Source organism: Sinohyriopsis cumingii, chromosome 7 (assembly GCF_028554795.1).
Source record: "Sinohyriopsis cumingii isolate HCF-2022 chromosome 7, ASM2855479v2, whole genome shotgun sequence".
Taxonomy (NCBI): domain Eukaryota; kingdom Metazoa; phylum Mollusca; class Bivalvia; order Unionida; family Unionidae; genus Sinohyriopsis; species Sinohyriopsis cumingii.
In genome coordinates, this window is record NC_142967.1 from 138182789 (window position 1) to 138193669 (window position 10881).

The following is a 10881-nucleotide window of genomic DNA, read 5'->3' on the forward strand; positions in this document are numbered from 1 at the left end:
CTCTTACAGAATTAGACAACTTTAGTTCTACATGTGTAGATTGTGTTAATCCTAAGGGAATTTCAATCCAGCTCCTATCTAGCCATATCAATGATATCTGTAAATGATTTTCCCCTCAGAAACAATGATGACACCTTACCACAACAACTGGTCCGTAAGTAAAAAGTCTTCAAGTTGACTGTTTTTTTATGTTGTTGTTGTTGTTGGGTTTAACACCATTTTTCAGCACAAGACAGGCTATACATGGCGGCCAGTATTAATGGTGGAGGAAGAACCCGGGAAGACCCTGGAAAGAACCACCGACCCACGAGAAGCTACTTGCAAGCTTTCTCACTCACATTAGCCGAATCAGAGACTTGAACCCACGCAGACAGAGGTGAGAAGGCAGTGATCCGTAATAGAAAGCGCTTTAGATCACTCGGCCACTTGGGGCCCCTGGCTGTTTTTTTTTATCTTATTATATTCAACCCATTACTGTAAATAATACCACATCCTATTGACAAATTGGCTAACCTTTTGCCCCTCTCGGGTTCACTATATTAAACTTCTTGCCATATCCTTGCTCAGTTAACTTGACTCCATGGAATGCCTCTCTCTGTTAGTTGTAATTTAGCATGTCCCTGGAGAAACCATAGTACTATACCATTTAGCAGTGCACTGAGATGGAGTGACCAATCATTCCATTCCCACTTCTGGACTGTGGTATATCAGTTGAACCTGTGTAAATAACTGTCAGTATTATCTTCATTAACTTCCAGTGGAGTTGACTTTGGGCCTCTCTTTTTGCTCAAGTTTGAGTCTTTGTTCCTCCTCTGTTTGAGCAGTTACCTTAATAATTCAAATTTTCTTTCATTTATATTCCTGTCGTCTAGCTCTATGGCTTTAAACTCTGCTTCCTTCTCCCACCCTATTCTTTCCTTCTCTGCCTGCATTTCTAATTCTATCTTCTTCTTCTCTGCTTGCTTTTCCACTTCCATCTTCATCTTCTCAAATAAATCTTTCTTTATTCAATTTCCCTTCTTTCCCTTTCTGCCTGCCTCTCTATTTCTTACTTCTCACTTTCAACCAGTTTTCTAATTATATCTTCTCTTTCTCAAACTCCTTTCTTTCCCTGCTCTGCCAGCCACTCCGTCTCTAATGTTACCCATCATACATCCCTCTATTTCAGTTTCATCCCTTCCAACCAAACTGTTACTAATATCAAACCAGATATTTAAGTGAGGTCATAATTAACATTACTGATAATATCACCAATCCCAAGAGCACTACCTTGTGAAACTTACAGCACTATCAAATGAAACAGACAGCACTATCAAGTGAAACATATGGCACTATCATGTGAAACATATGGCACTATCATGTGAAACAGACAGCACTATCAAATGAAACAGACAGCACTATCAAATGAAACAGACAGCACTATCAAGTGAAACATATGGCACTATCATGTGAAACATATGGCACTATCATGTGAAACACAGGGCACTATCGTGAAACACAGGGCACTACCTTGTGCAACATATAACAATAACATGTGAAATATATAGCATTACCTTGTAAAACATACAACACTAACATGTGAAATATAAAGCACTACCTTGTGAAGCATACAACACTACCATGTGAAACATACAGATTCATAATTCTCCATAATAAAATCAGACTGGGGTTTATTAGACCCAACAAATGTATTGCTTTCAATACATGATCATAACTCCTTAAGATGCATTCCTTAACCGTATCATAGTCACCATTTTGTTGAACTGACAGTGAATTGTAAATATCACTAGCCTTACCAGTGAGTACACATTGTAATAGTTGAGTCCAATGCTCCCTTGATCATTTCAAACTTTCAGCAACTTTTTCAAAATGAGTAAAATATCTATCCACTTCTCTTTCTCTGAAAGGGGGCACTAACCTAATATTCTTTGCAACATCAAAACGCAAGAAATGTGTTTGTCCAAGAATTCTGTATGATCACTCAAATATTTCCAGGAAAAAGAATTAATCTTTTAGAACCCCAATAATCTGAATAAAAATTGTAAATGTAACTCCAAACTGGACACAACAAAACAATTTCCAGCATCCAAGGTAAAAGCCCAAACTCACTAATTTCTCTATAATCTTTTACCTCATGCAAGCGCCTTTGGATGCCTCTACTCCATATGCATGGAAGCATCGTCTGATGCCTGCTGTAAACATCAGCCATTATAAGCGGGTTTTCGTAGCGCCACCTTTGGGGAAAACCCCCTATTAGATACTACATTCATTTCTGCGAATGACAATTACGTCAGATCATGTGGTCACTGTTTATGCTCTGGTCGAAATCTGTTATTTAAAGTAACTGGGTCGTAATCTTCACTCTCCAAAATGGAGGTTGCGGACTTCATTCAGTACTTATGAAGTTTTCACAATTAGAATCACAACTGTGAAAGCTTCAATAACTTAGGTAAAGGCTCTGATACTGAAGTAGGCAGCAATTTAATTAGTTTTTATAAATTATCAAATTCAGATGACTTAGTTATGTAGACGCGGACAAAAAACTTGTAAATTTCTAGTATGAAAAATGGCAGCTATGGTTGGTCTCGCAGCTTCACTGACTTGACAGTGAACGAGTTCTCTCAAGATTTTAAAACACATAAAAAATTCTTCTGTGAAAAATAATTACACAGCTATAACAACTGGACTTTACTCTCACATTTTTCCACACATAATAGATGTCTACCAAAAATGTAAAATGCATAAAATTGCTGTTAAACGTAACATACACTTGTTATGTATAGCTCATTTAATATATATTTTAATTTAATTGTTTGTTTGTCAGTTTTATATTTTGATTTTTCTTACATGCTATTGGAATGTAAATTTATTCACTATTGATAATACTTTTTCAGAAAATTGTTTGACCTTGACTGTTAGTTTATAAACAACAGGTGTTGATCTAAATTCTGACCTGGACTCAGAATTAGTAAACAAAGTTCTTTTTTATTTTAAAATGATTGGTTGTTGTCAAGGTCATGATGGGACTACATGGGTTAAGAAGTAAACACTTTTAAAAAAATTTTATTCTGGGAATCATTGGTCTAATCAAGGCCATATTCTGTGTATGTGATATAAACATGATCATGTGACCCCCCTCTGATTTTGCAACTTGGGGGAATTTCGAAACTGCGTATTATGATACAATGTAATCTTTATTTTGAGAGAGATTTCTCAGTTTTGGGCTTTTCACACTGATGTCAAATTAAATTTGTTAAAGCCAGATTTGAGCTATAATTTTCTTTAGAACAGTTGGATTTCAAAAGGATTAATTCTTTATTCCCTGGAAATATTTTTTAGAGGCATTAAATAGTTTTTTGAGGCATTACTTAATAGTTATTAAGATCATTTAAAAGTGTTTAGGGTCATTCAATAGTTATAGGGTTATTTAATAGCGTTTAGGGTCACTTAATAGTGCTTAATTTATTTAATAGTTTTTAGAGTTATTTAATAGTTTCTAAAGTCATTTAATCATTTTTAAGGTTGCATAATAGTTATTAAGGTCATTTAATAGTGTTTAGGGTCATTCAATAGTTATAGGGTTATTTAATAGCATTTTGGGTCACTTAATAGTGCTTGGTGTATTTAATAGTTTCTATTGTCATTTAAAAGTCATTAGAGTCACTGAACAGATTTTAGGTTAATTTAATAGTTAGTTATTAGAGGGTGTATTTGAATAAAGAACTTACTTGACAGGATAATCTTGTCAGGAGAACAGTAGATTTACATGAACTCATTACAATGGCCAGTGCCGTAGCTATCTCTTAATGGCTGCAATGAATGATGGTAAATGAAATAAAAAGTGTAATGGACTAAAATCAACAGACTACAAAATAGTGAAAATCTAATTTGTTTTTCTTGGAGTGGGAACCTGGTTAAACTCAGAATTACATTTTTGTGCTTCAAATACGTCTGTGATTCAGTAGATTATTACAATGCCAATTCTAAGCTACATATCTGATTGTGAAGAATTTTCAATTACAGGGAAATTTTAAATTTACCAAATTATGGCTTAGCCAAAATAACATTTCTCGCATTTCAAAAGAACCAATTACAACATCAGAATTGAAAGAATCCATTTTTAAAAAATGAAGCAGAAATTGTATGTATTTTGGGTTGTAAAGAAATTAAAAAGGAAATCATCCAAAATTTGTATTCATCAAGCACCTCTGTCATCCTACATTTTTATGAAACATTGACAAGTAGTGATCTCAAACATGAGAGGAGGGGAGATGTCATCTGTACTTACAAAAATTACTATTTAAAAATCACTATTTAAATATCATGAAAGTTTAGCAAAGGTTCAGATTTCTCAATATTGGCAAAATAAAATTTTATCAACTTATCAATGCAAAACATTTTCAGCTGCTTTTTTTATTTTAAATATCTGCTAAACAATGTGGAGTGTAATTACTTTATTACAAGGGGCCCACAACACTACTAACAAAACAATCACTGCCAACAGTGAGGAATACTCATGTGTGTATGAATGTGTGTGATTTGGACTTTTAACACAGCTTTAACAATTTTTCAGTCATATCGCTATGATGTCTGCAGTGTGGCAGTTTATAGTGATGCCTAGCATTGGGGCATCATGTCACAGACATGTAGCATGATGTCCCACCCAGTCACATTATCCTGACACCAGGCCAAACAGTCCTAACACTAACCTCTTAATGCTGAGCCCCAAACGAGGCACCTGTTAGTACCATTTTTATAAGTCTTTGGTATGACTCGGTCGGGGATCGAATCTATGACCTCCTGCATCTGAGGCATACACTCTAACCACTAGGAAACCGGAGCTAACTAACAAAATCAAATGTTTAAAACGGTGGAATATTCATGTACAATGAAATAGACAAAGTACAAATGATAGTCAATGTGGGTATGCGAGAAAGCTTGCCAGTAGCTTCTCGTGGGTGGGTGGTTCTTTCTGGGTTCTTCCTCCACCATTAATACTGGCTGCTATGTATAGCCTATCATGTGCTGAAAAACGGCGTTAAACCCTACGACAACAACAAATGATAGTATTTCTTGAAAGGAATATCTACAATTCCATGTAGTCACTCACTAGATTAATGTTTCTTATCAAACTATGGTTACCAAAGTCCAACCTTGGTTCCAGAACAGTCCATCCAGATAATCATTGACCCTCCAAACTTAGTTCCCAAACTGTTCTTCCATAAGTCATGGGCATTTTTCCCAACTTAAGTTCCAATGTTTTTTTCTGAATGGTCATGATCTTTTATCCAAACTTAGTTCCAAAATTGTCCTTTCCAAGATTCATGAGCCTTTTTGCCAAATTTAAGTTATAAAACCATCCTTCCTGATAGTAATTGGCAATTGTTTGCATACAAGTACTAAAACTCTGTGCTTGGTAAAATGTTTGGTTTACAGAATATCGTAGCTCAATGGCAAAAGTACAGGGCTTTCCTTAGATTGAAAGTCATAACATTGCAGGCTATTTCATCTACAAATCAACCATTTCAAAGCTGATGAGGGGGAAATTAATAAGTAACAAGGGCTAAAATCACTGTTATTAATTAAGACTAAGTTAGCAATTTTCATGTTAATGGCTGCACAGTATTTTCTCACTAGAAGACACCTCATTATAACTTGGTCCTTCTTAAAACATAGCTATGCATTGGAATCCATTACAATTAGGTCATTCTTATAACTGCGGTATGGAATGGGACCCATTATCAGGGCCGACAAGAGGGGGGAAAGCCTGGGCCCTAAAGGGGGACCAGGTGCCAAACAATACTTTTAATTTATAAAGAAACATTCAACACAAACTAGGAGAGGCCTGGCTGTTTCTTACCCCAGGGCCTGTTATTGCACTATACAGACCTGCCCATTATAACAAGGTCCTTCTTATAAAATAGGTATACAGTGTGGTCCATTATAAAAGAGTCCTTCGTATAACACAGGTATCCACTGGGACCCATTATGATAGTGTCCTTCTAATAACACATGTATATGCAATGGGACCCATTATAACAGGGTCCTTCTTACAGAATAGATATGAAATGTGATATAAAAGAGTCCTTCATATAACACAGGTATGCAATGTGATCTATTATAAAGAGTCCTTCATATAACACAGGTATGCAATGTGATCTGTTATAAAAGAGTCCTTTGTATAACACAGATATGCAGTGGGACCCATTATAACAAGGTCCTTCTTACAACATGCCATGCAATGTGATCCATTATAACTTTGTCCTTATTATTACACAGGTATGCAATGGGACCCATTACAACTTGGTCAATATTATATCACATGTATATGCAATGGGACCCATTATAACAGGGTCCTTCTTATAACGTGTATGCAATGCAATCCATTATAACTTGGTCCTTACTATAACAAAGGTATTCATAAAACAGGTACACGATGGGATCCATTATAACTAAGTCTGTCTTATACCACAAGTGTGTTATGGACATTAATCCCGTAATACTGTGTTTTACTTCAATTACATATTTCAAGTAATTATAGTTCTTAGTTTACGATAACCCTTTATAATGCAATTTCACATAACACATATCATTCATTATTACATGGTCTTACTTAATTAAAATGTCAAGGTTAAAGCAGTTTTGCTTATAACAAAATACACTTATACAACTTTCTGACCAGCAACAGAGTGAGTACTTACTGTAACGATCAGTTTGGAGAAACATCCTCTATTTTACCGTGAGTGACATGATTGACATGAAAAATGATTTCAAAAAGACAAACTGAATCACAAGTAGTCCATAGGGATTTGGATTTTAATTTCTTTTTTCACTGTAGCTTTTAACACTTTTTCATATCGCTATGATGTCTGCAGTATGGCAGTTATAGTGATGCCTAGCACTGGGGCATCATTTCCCACCCACCCTCACACTATATATATATATATATATATATATATATATACATACACACACACAAACATATATATAATTAATCAATCATTATTATAGCACTGCCATCAGAATCTTAATCTATGTTCAAAACTTGCTGTTTTATTTTATGATGAAAAGAATACAGATTATAGTAACAATGCACTTGCTTTGTTTTGTTTTCAACTGCCTTAAAGAACATAAAATTTTATGTATAAAAAATCTACCAGTGCAGAAGCCTATCTACTTATAAACATTTGCAAATTCAAGGCCAAGACTGACTTCTACCATGTTTCTCTTGATGCCTGCTCCTAAAGTATACCCTCAGCTCAAAATAAACACCACCAAAGTTGCAAGAACTTCTAAAGCATATGGAAAGTTAACAAAGTTTAATTTAAAATGCAGCTTGTCCAAAGCCTGCAGTCAAAAATATCTGCAAACAGTGAGATATCCTGGATTAGAACCAGAATATTTTCAAACAAGCTTTAAATTTGATTTTGTTGTTTAAGTTCCTTAGAAGTTTACCATTGTAAATGGAAAAGGACATATTGAGGTCTTTTCTTTTAATCTGAAACCCTCTAAATCTGCCAATGAAATCTGCAAAAGCATCTTTCTGTGATGTAAGTATCAATCAACAGACAGACAAATGGAACTCAATTATGCCTCCAATATGCCATTAAGAGCAAATACCAACTACCCAATATTTGATTGCCCATAAATTCATTTTCCGCCAGCAGATAAAGTCTAAAATGTGGCAAATCTGGCGGCTTCTTCCTGATTAATGAAGTGATTTAGTACTCTGGTATTTGTGAGGGGTGTCATGTAATTCAGACCGGGCAATCAATGCAGCTGCTTTTGCACTATGCTTACCATAGAAACCAGTGTTCCAGTCAACCCCATTTTAAATCTTTTACACCCTATGGCCTAATTTGATTAAGTAATCAACTTTTAGGCTAGCTAAGATTACAAAATATGCTTATCGCAAATGAGAGTGCAAGAATCTTGCTAAATCCTACAGGTCAAACAAAAAAAACTATAAAACTCTATTAAAACATAAAATATTTCTAACTCATCATAAATCAGTTTCAAAGATAAACAATCGAGCTTGAGCTTCAGTGATTTGCAGAGTGTTATCAAAATGCAGTTTGAATAAACATTGTCCTTTGTTGAAAGACATATGAGAAGTTTCTCAAATGGCAAGATTGAACAAACCATAAACTCTCCCGAATTAGACACTGACAAAAGACTTTTGAAAGTGTCCTATATCTTGGCATGCACAGAAGTGGAAAAGTTCAATATGGTAATCCACATTCTGCATACACATCTATCATTTTGGCACCAGGCATTTGCCATTTCAGTCTGGGTTTTGCAAATATGTTTACATAATCCTCTTGGAAATAATGGACAGTATTTTATTATCTCAATTTCAACATTACCCTTTAGATGATTGGGTGATAGGAATAATTTCCATTGCTAGTTCTCCATCAAGAGTGTCCAGCCAAAGACTGCTAGGCCAAGATAGATAATCTTCGTTCGACAATAAAGATCTACTTATTCTGATATTGGGACATATTTATTGTCTCCAACCTACAATGACAGTCAATTTATAAAGATCCTATGATCAAGACAGAGATGGTTTATAGGTACAATTTGTACAAGTCTCTATATCAACAGGATGGTCTGACTATGTTCAATATCGATGAAAGGGATGGAATTGGTCCAAAAAGCTGTTTTCTTTCATTTAATATAATTTTAAATATTGATTGAAAGCAAAATCCTTTTAAAACTCAGCTTAAATTTCAGAATGAGACTTTAACATTGATGAAATCTATCTGTAAGCGAGTGTTTATGGAACACCTCTAGAAACCCACCGATGTTAAATATAAATACAGTTGTAAATAAACTGGGAGATAACTCTAAATGTACCAATCTGACAATAGCAAATCTTAGGTGTCACTGGACAGTTTATCTGGTGAATTTTCATCCAACAATGACCTATTGCAGAAAAATGAGAATAATTTTACACTGAAGATGCAAATAAAAACAAACTAATGATTTCTGTAGAAAGCATACATGTGAGATTTTGATTGCAGCAATCAGGTTCATTCCTGAAGCAACTGGTGGTTTTTATATTGAACCAACACTGCCACCAACACCTAAATTTTGCATTCATTTTTGACAGGAAATAGCTATTTTTAATATTTTCCGGTGACAAGGCAGCTAAAACAATCAGTATTTGCCTTATGCATAAATAAAGTTCACTAGTACCATAACAAATTAGCATACTTTTCATCACCCCTCAACCATCTAGATTTTTAGATATTTACCTCTGTAGCAGATGCAGGTAGATATGTAAGCCAAGTCGGTTGCTCATTTGCAGCCCAAGTTACACATCTGATCTCCATTGCTCAACTAACTGTGACAGACAATCACAACAACACAACCCATTTCCAAGCCTAACTCAAAGTAAATCTAAACCACATTACAGATTTAGCTTATATGTGAATTTATAAATGCTAGGCTTGTGGTAATTAGGTTCATGCCTTCTACCTTAAAAATTAGGGGGTGTCAAAATACGAAACTATCCAGTGAGACCTTAAGAATTCATATAGCAGTCAGATTAAGGGAAAATCTTATTTTCAAAACTTTGGCCAATTCTAAATAAAATGCAACCTTAAGACGTGTAAAATTCAAAATTGTTTGTTTCCTATGATTTATTGAATTTTCGATGACCAAAAGCTATCAAACAGAGCAACAGCTATGAGACAGCTTCATACTTCATGTATTACTTTTCCCTCTGAAACATACAATTTCTTTATAATATATCATTTTCATCATTTTTCATAGCTAATACGCCCTGTGTTGCTAGTGCCTGGTGATATCAGAGATATCTGAGAGCACAAATAATACAACTCTTCATGCAATCTGAAACAGTAGTGAATAAAAGATGTAAAAGAAGCCAAGGTGAATTTCTTGTAAAATAACTGCAGAATGTACATGCTAAGTACTTGAAAGAATACTAATGATGCACTGCATACATAAACTGCCCAGAACTCTCTCACTGATTTTATGAAGGTCAAATCTATTCTAGAACAGAGAAATCCAAGGTAGACTGTAAGGGAGGCAACTCATCAGGTAACATCAAATGTATAGACCAATCTTTGTAAACTGAACCACATCAGTTGGGAAACTTAAACAATGAAATTCTATACCCAGATTCATCCCATCTGTTGAAAAAACAACATGCATGAATAATGTTTTTTAAGGACACTAATAGGGTCACCTCTGCATCATTTTCACACTAGCCGGCACATAATGTTGTTGAAGTTGCTGCTATTTAGAAGTTTGTTTAGCTAGTGATTGTCACCTGCATAGAATCAAATTTAACGCAAACAGAAAATCATGCAAAGTAAAAAAAGGGGAGGAGAAAAAACACAGTGTAAAAAGGGACATCACTTTAACATAACTCACCAAAAACTTCAATGAAACTGGTGCAGATATATTTGTTCCTGTGAAAGCTCCACAACAATTGGTGTGTCTGACTGCCAATACATTTTTGATGTTGTCCTGCTGTACGCAATATCACTTTGGCAGGTGTGCTCCCATACACCTTGAGGCCTACAAGAAAATAAAACCATGAACTTCTTATATATAGGTCATTATAACTTAAATTTCTCCAAATAAGATGAAATCTATGTATTGAAACATAACTTCATGAATTAACCCGATTGCTGCAGATGTAAGAGCATTAAATTAAGGCAATCATCATAAAATTAGTAAAGTATACTAAGTATGTACTGAACATATTGACAAACTGAATAAGTATGTGAAATACTTCAATTAAACCACCTTGCATGAAACTTATAAGGCTTTTGTTGTTCATTAGGAGATTGGATCAGAAGCAATACCTGGTAACATTAAAACTGTTGAGTTAACTCCCTTCTTCTACTA

General features: G+C 34.7%; 1 protein-coding gene across 1 annotated transcript in view; it reads right to left on the reverse strand.

Moving 5' to 3' along the window:
- Positions 1-10544, reverse strand: part of LOC149796225 (protein MON2 homolog) — a 210821-nt gene extending 200277 nt beyond the window's left edge. The window contains exon 1 of the mRNA XM_089966185.1: positions 10402-10544. The gene's annotated coding sequence lies outside the window, so the exon portion shown is untranslated. The remainder of the gene's footprint in view (positions 1-10401) is intronic.
- Between the last annotated feature and the right edge of the window lie 337 nt (positions 10545-10881).